Source organism: Mirounga angustirostris, unplaced genomic scaffold, assembly GCF_029215605.1.
Source record: "Mirounga angustirostris isolate CCGP_5_RB_7025 unplaced genomic scaffold, mMirAng1.0.hap1 SCAF_5, whole genome shotgun sequence".
Lineage (NCBI taxonomy): Eukaryota > Metazoa > Chordata > Mammalia > Carnivora > Phocidae > Mirounga > Mirounga angustirostris.
In genome coordinates this window covers 48,431,495-48,448,677 of record NW_026991713.1, presented here as the reverse complement: position 1 = coordinate 48,448,677, position 17,183 = coordinate 48,431,495, and the positions used below count along the sequence as shown (strand labels likewise).

Sequence of the window (17,183 nt, the reverse complement as noted above, 5' to 3'; positions counted from 1 at the left end):
CAGTTAAGCATCTGCCTTCGGCTCAGGTCATGATCTCAGGGACCCAGGATTGAGCCCTGCGTCCGGGCTGCCCATTCAGCAGGGAACCTTCTTCTCCCTCTTCCTCTGCCACTCTCCCTGCTTGTGTTCGCTCTCTCTTAAATAAATAAATAAAATCTTTAAAAAAAAAAAAAGTAAAAACTGCCTTCATTTTCCCATTTTTTGTTGTTGTGAAAGTTCCCAGCCTGATGAAGGTAACTTTACTTTTAGAGTCCTTAGGATTTGGCATGCTTTATTCATTGCGGCAACCTAGATGGTAGATGGTTCGTTCTTGATTCTTATGCTCAGCAAGTGTTTAAATGGCTGTCTTGAAATAGGATTAGTGGGAAAAAGAACTGGGATATACCTTATTGTATCACATCTGTGCCTTTATACACATGTATTTTATCCTCAGCTCTATTTTCTTTCCCTGTTACATCCTCCTGGCTGAGAGCAAAAGAATATCATGGATTAAAATGTTATATCTGGAAATTTATTTCTGACTGGCATTAAGCAAGCCAAGAACATGGCATCTTGAAAGACTGTTAATGAGTAATAGACACACTCTTTATGTTGCCAGTAATACAGCAGTTGGTCTACATTAATCGACAATCAGCAAATTAGTGGATCATGTTGCTGAATTGTTTGGAGGGAGGCTTCCTGAATCTCAACAATCATTTTATTTTGTTTTATTTATTTATATTTTTATTTAAGTGTAACTGATATACATTATCCTATTAGTCCACTTGATGCCCAAAATTGTTTCTACAAATAATTTTTCAAATACATGGGAAGAAATAGTGGTAGAAAAAATAGCACAAGCAAGAGCCAGTCAAAAAAACAGAAAACAAAAACAGACTCAGGAACCCCAGATATTGGAATTATCAGACATAGATTATAAAACAATGTTTGGTATATTCAAGGAGATAAAGGATGGACATACAACTCGGGGGAACAGAAACCATAAATTTTGGTAAAACAGAAAAAGAAATTCTAAAATTAAAAAACAAAACAATAAAAATTTTAAACTTAGTGAACAGGTTTAGAAGCAAATTAAACAGCTGAAGAGAAGATAGGTAAGAAGAAATTATCCATGAAGTGCCAAAAAAAAAAGGAAAATGTAGAATAGAAAGTGAGAGACAAAGGACATGTGAGAAAGCGTTTTTAACATATTTTTAATTGGAAGAGAGAAGACAGAAACATGGCAGAGGCAATTTAGGGATAATGACTTAGACTTGTCCAGAACTGAAGAAAGACATCAATTCACAATAAGAAGTCTAATGAATGCCAAGTAGGATAAATAAAAAGAAACCCAAATCTAGAATAGTGAAATTGCAGAAAGCTAAACAACAGCCAGCGAAAGAAAAACAGATTCTCTTCAGAGGAGCAACAACTGGACTAACAGCTGGTGTCTAAACAGCAACCATGGAAGCTGGAAAAAGTAAGATAACTTTAGTATTGTGCAAGAACATAGTTACCTACTCAGAACGTCTGTCCCTTGAAAATATCCTACAGAAAGAAGGTGAAGTTATTTTCAGACAAGCAGAAACTCAGAGAATGTGCCACAAACCAATCTAAACTAAAGCACATTTTAAAGTTATTTGGGGGGTGGGGGCAAAAGAAAAATGATAAAGTTGATAAAATTAACAATTGCATAATTTAAAGTCCAATAATTGCATTAAACATAAATAGACTAAATATTCCAGTTAAAAGAAAAGGATTCTCAGAATGAATTACAAATAACAGCATACACAAATATAGGCAGCATATAAGAAACATAGAAACATACCTAAAACACGAGGATATCGAAAAGCTGTAAGTAACAGAAGGAAAAAGATCTATCATGCAAGCATTAACTAAGAGAAAGCTGGTACAGCCGTATTAAAAATGAACAGATTACTAAATAAAAGGTAGTCACTTTCAAATGATTAAAAGTTCAATTCGCTGGCAAGATATGAGGATTTCTATTTGTACACATATATAACATGTCTAAAATGAACACAACTATAGAAAAAAATAGACCAATTCACAACCACAGTGAGAATTTTTTTAAACACAGTCTCTCTATAATACCTAGAACAAGCAGACAAAATTGGTGAAATATTGAAATTTCTAAAATGCGATTGGCAAAAACTTAACTTATTGGACATATTTAGAACACTGGTCTCAAAACTGTGTAGGACACTTTCTTTTTAAGAACACATAGAGCATCACACAAAATTGACTATATACTTGGCACTGGAAGAAAATTATAGTTAGTGCCATGACCTCAATACAGTTATGCTGAAAAATCAGTAACCAAGAGATAAACATAAAATCCTCATATATTTGGAGATTTAAAAATGTATTTATAAATAGCCTCTGAGTCAAAGAAGAAATTATAATAAAATAAAAAAACATTTTGAACCAAGTGATAACAAAATAGTACCCACTAAACCTTGTGCAATGCAGTTAAAGCAGTAACGCACAAAAGTAAACGGCCTAAAATGCATTTATTGGGAGTGAAAAACAAAGCCCAACAAGGAAGGGGCTAGCCATCCTTCTCAAGTAGTCAGAAAAAAGAACAGCAAAATAAATCCAAAGCAAGTAAGACAAGGGTATATTAAATAAATAGAAAATAATAATAGAAACAACAAGAAGGCAATAAGCTGGTTCTTTGGCAAGATTAATCCAAGGAAAAGGGTAAAAGTACAAGTAATTGATATCAAGAATGACACATCCAATATTGCTATAGAACCTGCAGTTGTTGAAAAGGTAATAAGGATATTGTTGAAAAGGTAATAAGGATATTGTTGAAAATTTAGATCAAATGGACATTTCTTTAAAAGTACAACTTACCAAAACTAACACAAAAATAATTAGAAAACCCAAATACTCCCATTACTATTAAAATAATCAGTAATTCTAAAACTTCCCACAAAGATAACTCCCGTTCTTAGTTGACTTTACCAATTAAAAATAAACAAACCAATGAACAGAAGTACTATTGTCAAGACCATCTCCTAGACAGCTTCAAGGAATGTTAAGCGGTGTTCTAAAAGATTAAAAAACTGTCAAAGGGACAAGATAGTAAAGATAAGTGACTCTAGCCACCAGGTAGCCCCTCTAAGTTTATTCCTTTAAAAGATGTCATCAGCTACATTTCCTCATCTGCCTGTTGACAGTTGAGTCTCTCAGAATATGTGATGGTGGGGAGTGAGGGGGCATAGAGGAAAATTGCTGCTTTGGACTTAACTCTATCAGAGGAACACCTTTGTGAAATGGAAATGAAAGAACCCTTGTCTTTGAGGGCAGAGTCTGGCCTGGAGGTGGTGAGATCGCCAGGGGGTAGGCAGAGAGCCATTGGCTGGGGTCTCCCAGTCGTGAATGACCTCAGGTTTAGACTTTGGATGTTCTGTCCAAATGAGGTTATCCACAGGCGTGGTAAAGTGTGTGCTGAAAGTGCTAATTTGTGAAATGTTAACATATAAAAAGTACTAAAATTTTCATGGCCCTATTTTGGCAATAATTCATTTTTTTTAATAGACTTCAAAAAAAATAATAATAAAGGAGAAAACCAGGGCCTAACGGATGGGGGAGGTGGGTCTTCAGGTATTATACTCACCTAAGTGAGCCACAATCAAAAGGACTTGGAAACCCCTGATTATCCTAGGGAATTTTTCCTGTGTTGCTGTCTTCGTGATGGCTGTCATCCACCAGCTGCCCAGGAGAGAAGTCTGGGAATCGAGCAGACTCCTTTCTGATTCCTGGGCTTCAGCTCATTCCCTAATATACACACTGCTTCCTTGTCCCAGAAGAGACCACTTCTTCACCTTTATCCGCAACACTTCCCACCCAGACCCTGGATGGTGATATCACCTCCGGCTCAGCTCAGAAATCACCCCCTACAAAGCCACGCCGCCGCCCACATCACCCCCTCAGGCTGATACCACAGGCCACACTCTTAGCCTCTAGTTTTCCCTGTACTGACTCAAAAAAGCTACGCATTCATTTAGGTGAACTGAGGATCCCAGTGCCCCCACCCCCCTCCCCGGCTTCACTCCCTCAGGTCCTTGCCTGGTGGCCCTCAGGGCAGTTCACAACATGGCAGCTTGCTTCTCCTCAGAGCAAAGGCTCTGGGAAAGACAGCAAGTGAAAGAGAATGAGCAAGAGAGAAGTCACAGTCTTTCTGTAACTTAATCTTGGAAGTGGCACCCCATTGTCACAAAGCCCTCCAGGAAAATAAAACCAATATTCACTTTCTCCAAGAGTCTGTGAGAGGGCCCAGTTTCCCAAATTGTTGACAACACTGGTCATTATCATTAAAAACAGTAACAACAACAGCAACTTGAAGAAAGTCATTAATAAATTGTGTTTTGTTTTGATCTCTGGATCTTAGACAACTAGCGATATGGAACCTGTTTTTTTCTCTCCACTTTTTATTGAAAACAGTTTTTCTGAAAGGTTCAGCTTTTTCTTACTGACTTGTACACAGCTCCTCATAGAGTAAGGTCATTAAAATGATGTTTGTAGTATAGATTGCAAACACTTTTTTCCAGTGTGATGCATTATCATCTCTATCTGTGTGATAATATCTTACTCATTTATCGATTTGCTTGTTTATTGTCTGTCTTCTCCCACTGGTATGCTGTTCCATGATACTGAAAACCTTCATTGATCATGGTCACTGCTCTATCCCTAGCACCTGCTACAGGGAATGGCACATAGTAGATGACCAATAAATAACTGTCAAGTGAATGCCCATTATGGGCCAGGCCTGTGGTGGTAAAAGAAACAGTCGCTGATTTCACAACACTCAGTCCAGGGGCTGACTCAAAGCGTATTCTTAGAATCATGAAATTACAGGCTTCCAGAGCTTGTAACCGCTACACAAAGGGGATTGAGACAGAGGGAAGCAACTTCTAAGATGGTCCCCCATGATCCCTGCCCATGCTATTCATGCTCTTGTGAAATTCCCTGCTGTTGAGTATAAGCTAGACCTAGTGACTGGCTTCTAACAATAGAATACAATAGAAACAATGGGGTGCCACTTCCAAGATTAGTTACAGAAAGACTGTGACTTCTCTCTTGCTCATTCTCTTTCACTTGCTGTCTTTCCCAGAGCCTTTGCTCTGAGGAGAAGCAAGCTGCCATGTTGTGAACTGCCCTATGGAGAGGGCCACCAGGCAAGGACCTGAGGGAGTGAAGCCGGGGAGGGGGTGGGGGCACTGGGATCCTCAGTTCACCAGCCCAAGGAACTGAATCTGGCCATCAACCACATGAGTGAGTTTGGAAGCAGATCACTCCCCAGTCAAGCCTTCAGTGACAGCAATAACCGGATGTACCCTCACTACAGATCTTGAGCCAGAGCTACCCAGTTAGGCTTCACCCTCATTCTTGAGCCACTGAGACTGTAAGACAATAAATATTTGTTGTGTTAAGCCTCTAAGTTTGGGGTTAATTTTGTTAATCAGCAATAGCTAACCAATACAGAGACCTAGAGAGTTCACGTGGAACTCTCCCGACCTCATACCGATAGTAAGGTAGTGGCGAGCTATATCTAGAATTCACATTCCTTACTTCCACAATTTCCCATGCAGTTATCTCCCTTGTGAAAGGAATGGAAAAAGAAGCAAAGCAGCAAACGTAGGAAAGACCCTTAGGACTGGATGGTCTCTTACCCTCTCTCCCTTTTTCAAGCACATTAAAGAGAAAGCATCAGTTCCATTAAACGGTGGTGGCCATCTTGCTACAACTTCAGGATAGAGAAAAATCCCCAATATTTTTAGGGATTTTCAGTGATGATTGAAGAAGAGAGCACACACTTTACCCATTGCTCCCCCCTTACCTTTCCCTGTGTCACACCTCTGACATTCTCCCGGAGGTTCTCATCCATGCAGAAACAGCTGCAGAAGCAGAAGTGGAGGGAGAGCATAGGGGCACCGGGAGTGGTGAGGCGAGGGCAGAAGAAGAGGGCGGCAGAAGTGCCGTCTTTTATTTCTTTTTACACATCAATATAGTTCTTAGCACAGCACCAACAAGCTAGGCATCTTGTAAATGATGAAGAGTTAATTACTCGGGCTTATAGAAGCACTCACTCAGAGTGAGAAGGACTCACTCAGTATACTTTTAGAATTATCAGGGAGACAAAAGGAAAATTGCCTCTCTGTGAGTTCTCTCAACCATATGGGAACACACATTGCTAAAAGGGGCCTGACCAATGATACAACCAAAAATGTATACGCCAACAAGAATGTCTCATCAGGACGGAGTGAGAGGATGCTGGCGGAGGCACTCAGCAAAGTTCAGACATCTCACCAGTACAATGAGCACCCGAGAGTTACTGTGATTATCGGCGAAAGGTCTGAATCATCACAACCTTCTGTCATACCAGAATGGGACTCTCTATTGAGTACCAATATTTTTTGGTGGCAGCCACGTTTCCAGCTGGAAAAACAAAACAAAACAAAACAAAACCTTGATTTTATTTATTTTTTTAGGTCACTCTCCAGACATTGGTGGCTATATAACAAAGTGTTGACCAATGAGATGAAAGATGAAATCTATGGTAGGGCTTTTAAGAAAAACATAATTAAAAAAGGAATAGGGGTGCCTGGGTGGCTCGGTTATTGGGCATCTGCCTTCGGCTCCAGTCATGATCCCAGGGTCCTGGGATCAAGTCCCGCATCGGGCTCCCTGCTCAGCGGGAAGCCTGCTTCTCTCTCTCCCACTCCCCCTGCTTGTGTTTCTTCTCTCGCTTTGTCTCTGTCAAATAAATGAATAAAATCTTTAAAAAAAAAAAAAGCAATAAACTTAAATGGCATTTGCTTTGTTCTTCATCCTCTCCCCTTTTCCTTTTTGCTCACCTGGAATGCAGTTACAATAACTGCAAATGCAGCAGCCATTGCGTGACCATAGGGAAAATTTACTTGCAAAGGGTAGTGGAGACAGTCAAGAGAAGAAACCAGATTCCCTGATAACATCCTTATGTTACTGCATTGGCACTGGGCTCCTGCCTCTAGACTTCTTGTTACATAAGCAAAAGTAATTATTTTATTTAATCCATGATTATAAAGGTTTTCTGCTGCTCACAATTGAATGCAATCATAGCTGATTTATCTACCCCTATAAAATAATCAAATATATGTAATGTTAATAACAGTAAAAAGCATGTGTTGAGCTGCAGGTGTCTGGTGGTTATGGGGCTCACCCTCTAGTTAAGTCATATGCTCATACCTACAGCCTCACAGCACATGAGGTTCAAATTGTGTTACAGCAAAATGGTAAATTTCTTCACGCAGCTGATGCCCCTTTCTTATATAATGCTCACTTTTATAAATCATTTTGAAATGCTGGCTTCGAATACCATTGGAATCACAGTTTTCGCAATTCAAATTTTCTTCTTTGAGTTTTTTTAAAGATTTTTTTGGCCCTAAGTTGTTTTGCTCACCATCAGGAGAGCTTACAGACAACATCAGAGCAGCACTGACTGCTTTGCAAATTCAGGTACATCAAATCACTTCATTTCCTCTTCCTTAATTGAGACTGTTAATTGAGAATTTCAAGACTCCCTCCACTGTAGAAAATCCTGTGACTCTCTTCTGAGTAGAGGTGTTTTGTCTATTTAATGATATCTTTTTGAGTGCTATCTTCCAATTAGTTGGACAAACATTACTCTTGCCTATCTCTATCCCAAAGGGGGAATGCGCTGGAGTAACATCTGCATCTCTGCAGAAGTATCTGACTCTTTTGTCCAGAGTTGATGAGGGTTACAATTAACACATTTGAACTCTATTAGCATGGTCTATAGGACTCTGAAAAATGTCTGGGGACATGGGGCAGGGTGAAGGGTGGAGATCAGCTTATTCTCAACTTCTACTATAAACAAATCAAGCAGAAAAGGACGCAGACTCCTCCACAAATAATGTAAATAATACTACCCAGAATCAGCCTACAGAGACAGTTGTTAACGTGGCAGATCAGAGTTAGAAAGGTCTTAAAGCTTTTGAAATTGCAAGAGTACCTGTTTCATAGAGTGGGCGGGGTATGTAGGAGAGCCTTTTTAACTAAATTTGTTGGGTTGGTCTTTCACTTGCACCACATTTTTAGGCAGACTGCTTTTATTTTATTAATTTTGCAAACATTTACTGAGCACCCACCTTTTGCAAAGCACCACGTCAAAAATTCTGATAGTGTGGGAGATGTGTTTTCCAACTTGACCACAAAATTAACTTCCATCCCACATGCCCTTCTTAAAATGACTTTAACACTCCTGTTGGGAAATGTGGTCTCTATTCCCTCCTCCACAAAATTGCGTGGGCTTTTGTGACCAACAGAGAATGGTGGAAGTAACACAATCAAGCTTCCAAAACTAGGTCATAGTAGGTGAGACAACTTCTACCTTCTCACTGGAATTCTCTCTCGTAAAACTTCTAACTGCCATGGAATCAGTTTCTGGCCTGACGTTGTCATTCTGGGAGGAAGCCCAAACTAGCTCATGTGGAGAAGACCACAGTGAGAAACCTTGAGATGACATGAAGTTAATAGCTGCCCAGCCGGCCCCCCCAGCTGTTCCAGTCCCTACTTCTCACAATCTCAGCTCTGGCCACCATCTGACTACAGCTGCATGCCACACCCTAAGCCAGAGCTGCTCCAACGAGCCCTCCCCAAATTCTTGACTCACAGAGAGCATGAAGCATAATGAAATGATTGTCTTAAGCCACTAAGTGTGGGGATGAAATTGTTACACCGGAACAGAGAGGTACAAAGAGAGTAGTTCATGATCTTTGGGCTTCCAGGAACTTGAAATCCAAGCGGGAAGACCAAATACACATATAAGGAGAACAAAAGAGGAGAAGGGCAGAGGCAGACCAAAAAGGCTAGCAAGGGGCTAAATATGGGAATAGACTGACTGAGGTTTTCAAACTGGTATGGAGAAGTCACTTTCAAATATCAGACCCATTGCTTGTTGTTGCTGAGAGTGCCAACAGGGCCTGAAGACCAAAGAGCTGTCAAAGAATGGGGCAATTTTTAAATACAACTTCTGATTTATAGTTAGTGGTAGAAATTCTTACAACTTTGAAGTAACGTGAATTCACATTCCCATTTTTACGGGAATAATAATAATAAGCATTTGCATGCATTATCTTATTTGATCATGAGAAAACCCCAATAGATTATCAATTGGTCCAGCTTTATAATTCTACTGGAGCATTTATTTTATTTGGTATTTTTTTAAGATTTTATTTATTTATTTGACAGAGAGAAACACAGAGAGAGAGGGAACACAAGCAGAGGGAGTAGGAGAGGGAGAAGCAGGCTCCCAGCTGAGCAGGGAGCCCGATGCGGGGCTCGATCCCAGGACCCTGGGATCATGACCTGAGCCAAAGGCAAACACTTAACGACTGAGCCACCCAGGCGCCCCTGGATCACTTATTTTAAAAATTTAAGAAATGTCTGGCTCAAATTAAGCAATTAAACATAACACATACTAATTCTGGGCAGAGAAGCAATATAGTAAACGAAATGGCAAAGGAAAAACAGGACATAATTCATGCCATGAAGTAGTTTAAAACCTCATTGGGCATTTGTAACATAGAATCACACACACATATACACACAAATAGTTAACAACAGTAAAGAAGAAACGTTAGGCGTGCAACGTTAGGTAAAAATGAAATACAGAGTCTGCCTTAAAGTAGCCTTTCACCTCAGGCGACCCTTGCACTAAATGCTATTTATGATTCTGACCCAGTCCTAATAATAAAAATCCAAGCTCAAGTAGATTGAATCTTCCATTCTGTATGCCCTGGCCTTTGCCCTAAAGATGATAATGAAACAGAAGCATTTCCTGGATCACATATTTTGCCTAGAAGGTCTTCAAATCACTAGGGTAGCATTTCTCAAAATGTACTTCATAGAACTTTGTTCCCATAAGATGTCTTACTACACACACACACACACACACACACAGAATTTTAGAGTGACCTAAGTTCTTCATAGTATATCCTTTCAATGCACACTAATGTATTAAAGGTTCTGAGAAGTCTGGCAGGTAAGAAGCGTACATAACTTTGATTAATCAAAGGTTTCCCAAACTTTTTCGAACATAGAAACTTCCCTCTCTTCCTCCTTCCTTCCTTTTCTTTTTTTTTTTCTTTTGTTGTTATTGTTTCATGCAATACTTATTAAAACATTTTAGGCACTGCTACTTTAGGGACAAAAAGTGATAAAGTGAAGTGAGCTTTACCCCCTCTTTTGTGTCTTCCTAACCACATGGCCCTTAGGTAACTTACTAGTTTTTCTGAGTTATTCATCTGTAAAAGATAATTCTATAATAAATTCTACCTCACATAGTTACTGTGAGGTGATAGATAGATAATGGCTTTTGTTTCCCTTTCCCTGGAGAATTAATTTTCTTCTTAAAGGTGAGACCAGGGGCGCCTGGGTGGCTCAGTCGGTTAAGCGGCTGCCTTCGGCTCAGGTTGTGATCCCAGGGTCCTGGGATCGAGCCCCGCATCGGGCTCCCTGCTCGGCGGGGAGCCTGCTTCTCCCTCTCCCTCTGCCTGCCTCTCTGCCTACTTGTTCTCTCTCTCTATCTCTCTGTCAAATAAATAAATAAAATCTTTAAAGGTGAGACCAGAACAGAACTCTCAGGCTTGCTGCAGTGCAGATCCTTGCCCTAATGTTGGACCAATCACACTCTGCTCCTACACACATACACTGGACCCAAAAGGAAGTAAACTTGGCCAAAATATTCTCCTTGCTAGAGTCTCTGGCTTTGACCCTGGCAGTCACGGACTGGGTTAGATTTGCAGAAGCACAAAGTGATTAAACCCTTAGCATCTTAATCAGAGTGCCTCGGTTCCAATTCCGTTCCCACCATATATTAGCTGCATAGCCTGGGGCAGTTACTTAACTCTGCACCCCAGTTTTTCCAACTGTAGCATGGGGACAAGCTACTACCTAGGAGGTAGTAGCTACCTCCTAGGATTGTTATGAATTTAGATAATTAATATTTTGAACAGTGTCTGGAATATGACATGATGTTAGCTATTATAATAGCTTTATAAATATAGAGGTAGGTATAAAATTGAATACCTGGTCCCACTTTAGATCTAAAATAGCCAAATAGTTGGGGTAAAATTTTTTTTGGTACTGTACTGTGCTTTGTTTTTGGAATTATGACAGTTTTCCACTTTGCTAGCTTGAACCTGGCCTCAGAAATGACACTACCACTATGATCTTCATGAATCACTGTAACTTCTTTGTCATGCTCTTTAGGCTCTCAAGCCTTGGGAGGTTCAAAGAAATCAGATAAATGTTTCTATATTACTCAGACAGACTCTATTAACCCTAATGGAACAAGGTGATGTCTTTTTAATGCATAATGATTGGGTTTAATAAGAGGAAATTTGGCTCAGTGTGGTTATCAGCATGGATATGCAGCATAAAAAGTTGGTGGGCACCGTGAAAATTTCACAAGGTTGAAATGAGGGCAAAGCTCAGCATGTGGGGTGAGCTGCAAGAATGCTCTTAGCACAGTGGTTATTAATATCTGCTAAAGAACCTGACCTTTGTTGCTGTAAATAAGACCAGATAATGACACGTTCATTCTAAGAGCAACTTTGAGATGAAAATTGAGGCATTTGTCAAAAGGAAAAGGAAAGTAATTTGTACTAAAATGAAATATGGAGCTTTAGCGTTAATATCTGACAGCTTTGGCCCTTGTCATGAAAGATTTGTGACTTTAGGTAATGATTATAATTAGCATTCTTGTCCATGAGGGCTTGTATTCTCTCATTTTCTGGAAGAGAAGGCTGGAAGGAACGTGATATGTACAAATAGTCTTTGGGAAGGACATATTTTCCCCCCTCTTTTTCCGGATGAGTTTGCTGTTGTTCTCCTTACCTCAATAATTTATTCAAGATGAAAAGAACTTTGGGGCCATAGATTCACAGGCAAATAAGGTGGCCACCCTTGAGCGCTGGAGTCACTTTTTCCACCGCTGACTCACAAGCAGGTGAACAAACAAACAAACCTTCAAGGAAGCGTCAAGCCCAATTTGTTTATACTTACAGTGTCCCCATGGCGCCCCGTTGCCCCTGTCTGCTCCTGAAGGTAAGATGTGTTTTCAGGGAGGCAGTTCATCAGAATGACCAAAATTTAAAGGAATTCTTTTAATCCAAAGTTTGATCTTTCCCCCCAGCCTTTGAGGTGCACACCCAAACACACAGAGACTGTGCTGTAATGTGCTGTAAATCATCAAAATGTGCGAAAACAAGGACTTGTTTCCAAGTCAAATTTCATTTTCATTCTTCAGGGTTAAATCCTGTCTCGTTTCATCTTTTGCTCCGTTCTCACCCTTTCAGGTTAAATGAAAGTTGGCGCCATATCAAGGACCGAACTGTGACTTTCATCCAGGTCACGCGGTCAGCAGGCGGTTATCTTTCCTTATAGCACTGACATTATTATAGAAACATGCCTGAGCGGCTGGAGCTCAGATGCGTTGCTGTGACAGAGCCTGTGCCCGAGACCCTCCGTGACTGCTGTCTGCCAGGCAACACATTTTGTGCTGCACAGGTGAGATGAAGGGGCGTAGGACAGAATTCCTCTCTAGTTGGGATGAAATAAAAAAAGTTAAAAAGCATGCTAAGTTTTAAGTAGTGGATCAAGGCCCTGAAGTAGATAGGCCTCTAAGTCATGCACCTTAATTGGCAAATGAACTATCCCGAAAATAATTACTATTAGAGTATATGGTTGAGGGCGCCTGGGTGGCTCAGTTGGTTAAGTGACTGCCTTCGGCTCAGGTCATGATCCTGGAGTCCCAGGATCGAGTCCCGCATCGGGCTCCCTGCTCGGCGGGGAGTCTGCTTCTCCCTCTCCCGCTCCCCCCTCTTGTGCTCTCTCTCTCACTCTCTCTCTCAAATAAAAAAAAAAAATCTTAGAGTATATGGTTGAGAGTCAGTACTTCAGTATGAATTTTCCAGATGATTTGGGAAGTGAAATTTGAGCTGGGTTCAATAGGAAGGTAAGTGGCAGCTTTTAGGCTAGGCAGAACTGGGCCGAACTCAGGCAGTGGGCAAGCATCTGGTGTTTCGTAAAGAAAGTAAAACAGAAGTTTAGTGAGAAGGTGGTCAGGGATAAAATGGAAATGGGGACTCTCAGATTGTGGAGGCCTTCACATTTGCAACAGAAGCATTTGGATGTCTAATTTCTGGGTAATGCGGAGCCACTGAAAGCTTATTAACATGCAACAGTGAGGGCCAGAGAGTTTGCAATCAAACCTAGTATAAGAATGAAACAGAGAATTTTCAATTATTCAATTTAATCACGGGTGGGAATTTGATTGGTCCCAAGCATGGACGCTCAAGGCCAATTTGCCAGGCTTCCTTCCAACCTGGCAGGCACAGGAGAGGAACAGCTGCGACACAGTGGCTGGTCTGTGGTCTGCGTGCCCACAGACCTGACTTCTAGTTAGTTCTCAGCTACATGCTTGCTGCTTGGCTTTGGGCGGTTAACTCCTCAGAGCCTCAGTTTTCTCATCTGCAAAATGGAGATACAGTATCTCCAATGGTGGTCACAGTAATGAGAAATGATATGAGTTCCTGGATCATAGCTTATACTCAATGAAACGTAGCTGGTTTTAGTTTTATTGTCATTATTACCATCATCAAGCCATCTCACATACAAGCTTGAAGATTGCAGCTGGATTAATTCTGATTTATTAACCCTGTTATTTGACCAAAAATGCTTATTAAAAATGTCTGATTGGGGCACCTGGGTGGCACAGTCAGTTAAGCATCGGACTCTTGTTTTCGGCTCAGGTCGTGATCTCAGGGTCATGAGATCCAGCCCCACGTCTTCAGGGATGGGTGCTTAAAGGAGAGTCTGCTAAAGTTTCTCTCTCTCCCTCTCCCTCTGCCCCACCCCCTCCCACCAAAATAAATAAATATATCTTTTTTTAAAAAAACGTCTGATTGGCAGGGGGCAGCAAAGTCATCTTCACATCTGAACGTCAACACCTTCCAGCTAGCAGAGTGTGCCCTGTTTGCAAGTGCTCTGCCTCCTCAGAGGAAAGTAGCAGGTGGGAGTCCAGGGTTTCACTGAATCTGGCTCCTAGTTTGTCGATTCCCCCTTAATGACTGAGACTCTGGGGGAGGAGAGCACAGATGAGGGCACTTTAGGAGCCAGATTCACTCTCACTCTCACCATGGGGGACCCAGCATGGAATGGTGGAAAGCAACTGAGTGTTGAGTCACACAGACCTGGTTTCAAATTCAGACCCTGCAACTTATGAGCTGGGTGTCTCCATACAAGTTGCTTAGACTCTCGAGCCTCACAAGTTCCATCTGTAAAATAAAAATGATTGTCCTTGGCAGGGTTGTTGTGAAATCAAATGAGCAAATCCTTCCTTCCCGCCCCCCACCCCGCGCCTGCCGGTCTTTCTTTTGGAAAAGACCACGATCCAGTGTAGCCCATGAGAGTTGCAAATGAAGGGAGAAATTCTTGCTTCCTTCTTGCCCCCTACTAGGGCCTCAGCTGTAATCTGCTGACTAAAACAGTTTCTCTCCTTCCATCCAAAAGCGGAGAGTCAAACCAGGCACTGTGCTTGTCACTCTGGATAAAGCCTTTCAGTGACAACCCAACTGATACAGGACTAAGCAGAGTAAAATATCTGATAATGAGGTAAGTCTCCTTTGGTACCAGAAGAGAGGTAAGGAGAAATGAGTGGGTGTTAGTGAGAGGTTAAGAGAAGAAAAAGTCTCAAAAATGGGAGGAGAAAGAAAAAGAGAACAAATGTAGGGCAATGTTTTAATTAAATTTCTATTTATTTATTTATTAGATTTTAATAAATAAATAATTTATTCATTTATTAACTAGAGAACAAGTTTTTTTTTCCAGCCAGTTGCTCTTAGAAAGTCACCATATTATGAGTAATAAACCAGCCATATTCCTTATTCAGATATCACCATGAAAGGGAAAATTTGAAAGCTAGCTATTTATTTTGGGGGCCTTGCAAGAAAAACTCATTTTCTTACCCAGAATCAGTTGCTGGGAAAAATTATATAAAATTACATTATAATTATATAACTATATATAAAAATTATATATATACACATACATATATATAGTATATATATATTAGCATATATGTAGTATATAGTGTGTATATATATATATATACATATATATATATAGTAGCAGGACCTTTCCCTTCTGTTGTTATTCAAATATAGCCCTGTTCTCTGGGCTGATTGAGGAAGAAGTTATAAGCAGGCAGTGAGCACAGATTAATGCCTTAATTAGTTATTAATACATGGTCACTGCTATTCTTAGAGATTACTGGTGTTTGGATAGCTACCTCAAAAATAGAGTCCGGATTTCATGGCTGTGTTTTATCACACATAAAACCAGGGACAGCTGATGGGTAAAAAGTTGGACCACGGTGCCATTTCTGGGAAGCCCTATTATTGCTTTTAAAAGTCATGCTGGAAAGTCTCCTGGTAACCCAATTCATCTTGAATATTCATAATTCATCCATTAAGAAACTGCCTTGACTGTAACTCAGTGTCAGGATTGACCACCTCTTCATGTGGTTCACAAAGTAACGGTGGTAGGGTTGGAAATAAATTAGTTAAATGTGGTTAGACAAAGAACAAATAATCCAATCAAGAAATGGGCAGAAGATATGAACAGACATTTCTGCAAAGGAGACATCCAAATGGCCAACAGACACATGAAAAAGTGCTCAACATCACTTGGCATCAGGGAAATCCAAATCAAAACCTCAATGAGATACCACCTCACACCAGTCAAAATGGCTAAAATTAACAAGTCAGGAAATGATAGATGTTGGCGAGGATGTGGAAAAAGGGTAACCCTCCTACACTGTTGGTGGGAATGCAAGCTGGTGCAGCCACTCTGGAAAACAGTATGGAGGTTCCTCAAGAAGTTGAAAATAGAGCTACCCTATGACCCAGCAACTGCACTACTGGGTATTTACCCCAAAGATACAAATGTAGGGATCCAAAGGGGTACATGTATCCCGATGTTTATAGCAGCAATGTCCACAATAGCCAAACTGTGGAAAGAGCCAAGATGTCCAACGACAGATGAATGGATAAAGAAGATGTGGTATGTGTATATATACACACACACACACACAATGGAATATTATGCAGCCATCAAAAAAGGAAATCTTGCCATTTGCAATGACGTGGATGGAACTAGAGGGTATTATGCTAAGCAAAATAAGTCAATCAGAGAAAGACAAGTATCATATGATCTCACTGATATGAGGAATTTGAGAAAAAAGACAGAGGGCCATAGGGGAAGGGAGGAAAAAATGAAACAAGATGAAACCAGAGAGGGAGACAAACCGTAAGAGACTCTTAATCTCAGGAAACAAACTGAGGGTTGCTGGAGTAGAGGGGGGTGGGAGGGATGAGGTGGCTGGATGATGGACACTGGGGAGGGTATGTGCTGTGGTGAGCGCTGTGAATTGTGTAAGACTGATGAATCACAGACCTGTACCCCTGAAACAAATAATACATTATATGTTAATAAAAAATTGTGGTTAGAAAATAAATCTAAACATGTGTTTATCAAATTTGGGAGGACTTTAGGTATTGTTAAAGGATAGAAAGTATATAGTTTTAAAGAACTGAAATGGGCAATCCTTTCCTAATTCCACATAATATTTGTTAATTGATAAACTTTGATTAACTCTCGGACTGCAAGTTCACTGACCACATAATTAATAGGAGTATTTATTGTTCATTATGGATGAACTAAGACCCCGGGGAGCTATTCAGTCCCATTTACGGAAGAAAAAAATAGTCACCATGCATGAGATCAATACGTGATGAGTTATGAGTGTGGTATTTACAACCTGAGAACCAAGTGACTCTGCCATTGCACAGTCACCCACTCTGAACTAGGAGCCCCCTAGTTGCTTGTCGAGTGCCCACCTGCTGAGTGCTCATGTGGGAAAAGTTCTAAGCAATGGAAACCATTTGCTTCTGCGGAGTTTCCCTAGTGATACCTGGTTGAGCTTCCTCCTCTATGTGGATGGCGTGGGATGTAACAGAGGTAATCAGGACCAAAGACCATGGAAGATTTGGGAGTTAAAAACAAACACCTGGGCTTGAATCTAGCCACCCTTTCCCAAACACAGCTGGGTC

At 40.6% G+C, this 17,183-nt stretch overlaps 1 long non-coding RNA gene across 1 annotated transcript in view; it reads left to right on the top strand.

The window, feature by feature from the left end:
- Positions 1-12,487: 12,487 nt before the first annotated feature.
- Positions 12,488-17,183, top strand: part of LOC123843532 (uncharacterized) — a 40,199-nt gene continuing 35,503 nt past the window's right edge. Inside the window, exons 1-2 of the long non-coding RNA XR_006790605.3 lie at positions 12,488-12,579; positions 14,584-14,685. This is a non-coding gene — a long non-coding RNA (uncharacterized LOC123843532). The remainder of the gene's footprint in view (positions 12,580-14,583; positions 14,686-17,183) is intronic.